This window comes from Acomys minous (assembly GCF_964271855.1).
Source record: "Acomys minous genome assembly, chromosome: 13".
In the NCBI taxonomy this organism is placed as follows: Eukaryota; Metazoa; Chordata; class Mammalia; order Rodentia; family Muridae; genus Acomys; species Acomys minous.
Genome location: NC_140495.1, coordinates 101,356,755 through 101,362,754, shown reverse-complemented (window position 1 = coordinate 101,362,754; position 6,000 = coordinate 101,356,755).

Here is a 6,000-nt window from a genome sequence, read left to right as displayed (position 1 = left end):
ACGTGGCGGGTGAGAAAAGAGGTGTGCGTGCCCACGCTGACGCATGTTACTCGGACAGGGCTGCTATGCAAACAGGAATACCTGTGTAGGCGTGTGGCACTGCTGGAACTTGGTAGACGTGGAAACAGGCCTCCCACAGCACTATGTGTTGGCATCGGGACACAGGAAGTACATGAGCAGGGATGCCATGCTCTCTAAGGTGGTGGCAGCTGGCCACGTCAGATGTGTAAACAGAAAAGTGGCAGTGCTCACACAAGGTAGGCATGAGCAGGTATGCTGGTGCCACCATGTGGTGGCACTGGGACATGACAGATGCCCAAAGAGGTGATGTGGTGTGGTGGCGAGGACATGGCAGTCACGTGAACAGCTATGTCCATGGTGGTGACGGGACACAGCAGACAGGTTGTCTGCACTGTCAGGTGATGGCTCTGGGACCCATTGGGTGCCTCAGCAGCTGCACCTGCACCACCTTATGACAGCACTGGACACTGTTAGGACAGGACAAGTGAGCAAATAGGTGTTCTGCATTCGGTGGTGACATGACAGGAGTACCCACAATACCACACATCACCTCCGGGATAGGACAGGTGCTCAAGCAGGCAGGAATTTGTCACCACGTGGCAGCATTCGGATATGGCAGGCATACAGCATATGTGCCCATGCCTCCACATGGTAGCACTGTGACAGGTCACATGCAAACAGGCACGCTTGCGCTGCCACAGAGCAGTGATGTGACACACAGCAGGCACCCCAACAGGCACGCCTATGCCACCAGGTAGCAGTGCTGTCATGACACTCATCAAAGCAGGCGTGCCATGCCACCACCTGGCATCACTGGCAGAAACAAAGTGCACATCCAGAACTGCCACACAGCAATGTAGCATGCTTCTCTGTGCACCTGCTGTGTCCCAGTGCCATGTGGTATGGTTATGTGTCTTTGCACACCTGCTGTTACCCCAGAACGTCCACACCTCTTCTTGCCTGTTGTGTCCCAGGCCCACAATGTGGAACTGTGAGTGTACTTGTTTGCACCCCCCACAGTGTGGTGCCCGTGCCACCCTGGTACTGAGTCGAGGGCGAGGGACTGGGGATTTAACTCATGTACACACACACACACACACACACACACACACACACACACACAATAACACAGCGGGTCCTTCGTGCTAAGAGAGCAGCAGCTGCAGCAGCAGCCGCGGCAGCGGTTTATTATTCTTTCCTTCAGAGTTCCAAAGAGCCTTCTTATAGGCAGCAAAACAGGAATCCTCCTCCCAGGTGAAATCCCTCAAGAGGTGATTGCACACAGGAGGAAAAGTTTCAAGGAAGGGAGGGGTGCATTCTCAGAGCAGTAAACATGACTAGCTAACCAAGATAAACCCAGACGTGGAAGCTGCTAGAAACAGGACATGAAACAGCAAGACAGGCAGGCAGCCTAGTCGGGCCTGGTTCCTACACCACAGTATCCCAGCACCATACTATGTAGCCTGGGAATGCTGTTTGCACATTTGCCATGTCCCGTGAGCAGCCTTGACACACCTAATCACATGTCCCATCCCTGCCTCACGACAACACAGTCACACCTGTAAGTCTGGCCGACTTGCAAACGGTCCTGTCTGTGCCATTGCGTGCCGGATGTGTCTGGGAAATGGCAGGTATGTGAACAGATAAATCATACTACTAATTGACGCTTCTGGGACACAGCAGGTGTGCAGACAGGCATGCCGCATGATGGAACTGGGACACAGGTGTGGGAATAGGTGTGCCGTGCTTCCAATTTGTGGTGATAGGACACGATAGGCCTTTGTAGAAGCAGGTGTCAATAGTGGCAATGTTATGAGCTAGCATGCATACAGCCATGGTCATGTGATCAAGTAGAGGCTCCTGGCCATGGCAGATGTGTGAACAGGTGAGCCCAGGCTGTCACATGGCAACACTGAAACAGAGCATGTGTGTGAACAGAGCATATGTGTTATGTGGCGGTCCTGGGATGTGGTAGATGTGTGAACAGGTATGCCGAGGCCACCAGATGGCAGTGCCAGACACAATGTGTGTGCAAACAGTCACCCCCAGGCTAAATATTGCAATTACTGGGTCATGGTAGGTGTCGTGCCTCGCTCGACCAGCAAGAAAGACGCGACCATCAGTTCTTCTCTCAAGCGGTTTACTCAGGCTTTGCTTCCAAGAGAATCCCTAGAGCCACTCCCATCACGCTCTTTTATACCACCCAAACAGCCAATCACACTAAGCCACGTCTCACACGCTGATAGGCTCGTAGAGGCGGAGCTAATGCAAGCAGCGGGCCTCTTCCAAATAAGGGGTTGTTTGTCTAAATCGAGGTGGCTCTGGCTGCATGCCAGGTGCCATCTTGGGACGAGGTCCACAAAGGGCTCTGTGGCTCTCCACAGGTAGGGGTGCAAACAGCCATGTTCATGCTTTCACATCTCGACACACCATGAGTGTGAGCAGGCATGCCCGTGAATAGGTGTCACATCTGGGACATGGCAGGTGTGTGTGTGTGCTGGGAGATTCCATGGGTGCAAAGAGGTGTGACTGTGTCACCACATGGGAGTACTGGGACTTGGTTGATATGTCTGCTTGTGCCTCTACATGATGATGTGGGGACAAAATGAACGTTGTGTGACTAGGCTATCACATGAAGGTGGCAGAACACAGAGGGCATGCAAAGAGTCACACCTGTGCCCACATGGCGGTGCGGTGCTGGGATAAAGCAGGTGTGAGCTTGCTTTCATACTTGACATTGATGAGATATGGCAGGTGTGCAAACAAGCATGCATGTGCCGCCAGGTTGCAATGCCGGGACACGGCAGGCGTATGACCAGGCATGCTGTGCCAACACTTGATGGTATTGAGGCATAGCAGGTGAGAAAGGAGGTGTGCCCGTGCCAACTCATGGCATTGCTTAAACATGCTTGTACGCAAGTAGGCATACCTGTACAAGCAGGTAGTAGCACTTGACGTGGCAGATGTGAGAACAGACCTGCCTGCAACATCATGTGTTGGTGCTGGGACATGGCAGGTGCGTGAACACATGTGCCATCCCACCGTGAGGTAGCATCTGGACACATCAGGTGTGCAAACAGGCATGGCCACCCTGGAAAGTGGTTGTGCTTGGACATAGAAGGTATGTCCATGATGAGGACACTCTGAGTATGCAAGCATGGGCGTGCGGCCACTTGACATTGACGTAACTCAGAATGCAGTTGGACACGTATGCCCGCTCCCTCACGTGGAAGTGCTGGAGCACGGCAGTCGTGCAAACATTTCATTCCTTTGCTTCCATGAGCACAGCAGGCTCACAAAACTGGTGTGACTATGCTGACCCGGCGATGCTGGGACACGGCAGACGTATGAGAGTGCCTGCTTGTTTGTCCTGCCGCTAGACACTGCAGGTGTGTGAAGACATGCTGCATTGCCGCTGGGCAGTACTGGGACACAGCAGGAGTGCCAACACCATCTGTGCTGCCCATGCTGCCGCGTGGCAGTGCTGGGACAAGGTAGGTATGAATAAACATGCCCCTGCAGCCACATGGTGGTGCTGCAACACCAGAGGTGTGAACAGGAGTGCTTCGGTGGTACTGGGACACAGAGGCACGCAGTCATGCCTCACTGATGCTGTATGGTGGCACTGGAACATGGCAGGCACGAACAAGCTTGCCTACACTCCCATGTGGCAGTGGTAGAGACAGCAGCTCCCAGGTGGTGGCTCTGGGACACATCGAGCTCATGAAGAGGTGTTCCTGTGCTACCCTGGGTCATCACTGGACATGGCGGGTGTGCATACAGGTGTGCCCACTCCACAGTGTGCACCACTGGGACACAGCAGGCATGTGAATGGCTGTGCCTGTCCTGCCACTTGGTGACGCTGGGACATGTCAGACATACACAAAGTGTGCTCTTGTCATCGCGTGGCATTTCATGGACATGGTAGGCATCAACACACGTGTGCCTGTGCTGCCATGCAGCTGTGCTCGGCAGACATGTGAACGTGTCTGCATGGTCCCCATGCACTGGTGTTCAGACATGACAGGTGTGAGCACACATGCCCACAGCACCATCATTTGGTGGTGCTAGGGCACGACAGGTGCACAATCCATCAGGTGGTGCTGCTGGAACATAGTGGCTGCATGAACAGGTGTGCCCCCCTGCCATGCGGTGGCACTGGGATGACACTATAGTCACGCCTGTGCTGCCTGTGGTGGTACTGGGACATGGCAGCCATAAACAGGCATGGCGCAGCCACCACAAAGCTGTGGTGGGACACGGCAGGGATGCAAACAGGAGTGCCTACGCTGCCAAGCGGTGGCATTGTGAAACAGCAGGCCCATGAACAGGTGTGCCACGTACCACAGGATGCTGTTAACACAGCAGGCACAAAACCAGACATGCTTGCAAGCCGTTGGGACACAGAGGCACGCTAATAGGTTTGTCCGTGCTGCTATGTAGCAGTTCTGGGACACAACAGATATGCAAATGTGTGTGCTCATTCCACCACATGGCATTGCTTGGATGTGGCAGACATGCAAATAGGCATTCCCAAGCTACCACTTCTGGCCAGGTTGGGACAAAGCAGGTGTGTAAATATGTTTGCCCTTGCCAACGCATGGTGGTGCTAGGACATGGCAGGCTTGTGGTCTGGTGTGCCCAAACCACCTGTGGTGGTGCTGGCACATGGCAGTTGTGTGAATAGGCAAAACCAAGCTGCATACGCAGTGCTGAATATTGTGTGGGTGTGAACAGGCGTGCTCACGCTTCTACATCCAAGCCTGGGACACGGTTTCACCCTGAGATTTGAAAGCCGTATGAACAGGTCTGCCCACCCGGCCATGTTTTGGGGTTGGGACACAGCAGAGGCAAGCAAGTGTATCTGTGCTGCCACACTACAGCACTAGACCACAGCGAGTGTGTACGGGGGTACCCAATGCCATCACATGGCAGCTCTGAACATGGGAGGTGTGCAAATAAGCATCATTGCCGGGATAGGGCAGGCACCAGGTGCTCACACGAGAGCACATGGCGGTGATGTGACACAGCAGCTATGTAAGTGTGTCTGTGCTGCCACAAAGCAGTGGCGGGACAGAGTAGGTGCAGAAACAGGCATGCCCTTGCTTGCCAGGCAAAGTGCTGGGACATAGCAGGCCTGCAGACAGGTGTCCCACCACCTGGCATCAGACAGGGGAGGTACGTGCTGCCCACGTGGCAGTGTTGGGACTGGGCAGGCTTGGGATCACGCATGTTAGGCAGCCACATGGCAGTTCTGGGACATAATAGGTATGTGAACAGGTGTACTCAGGTACTGGTGTGTCAGGAGCCCTATTTCAGTACTGTGACTCAGTGAGTGCACAGGCAACCTTTCCGCTAACCTCTGAGTCGCCAGAACCTGCTGGGAGAATCCTTCGCAAAGCCAGAGGAGCTCTGCATCACCGCGATGTTTGGATTACCTCCCACTGGGAGACAAAGGAGAGCTTTTCCGGGGAAATGACTTCTTTTCAGCTTGCCTCAGGAACTAAGGGAGGAGGCCCTGTAACAAGTAACTTGTATATAAGCCTGGGCTCCCTCAGATTAAACGGGGGTGGGGGTGGGGCTGGTCTTGGCCTCGCCTCCACGCGGCTCTGTCCTATTTCCCTCCATTCACATCCTCTCTTTCAGATGGAAGCCTGCTTTGATACATTCCGCGGGACGGGACACTGGTGCCAGGCTACCGCAGGAGTGCTATGTTTCCCCCTCAGGAGTCTAGGACACAGCAAGTGAGACTAGGCGTGGCTAGGGTACTTCATGGCGGTACTGGGACATGGCAGGCGTGCGTATAGCATGTCTGCACCGCCTGTGGACTGGGATACAGCAGGTGTACCCCCAAGCATGGCTCGCTGCCAAATGCTTCCAGTACCCAGTACCCCGTGCTGGAACTCATGCAGGCTTGCAAACAGTCCTGCACGCACCACCACGTGTTGGCTCTGGGAGGCGGCAGGTGTGTGAACAGGC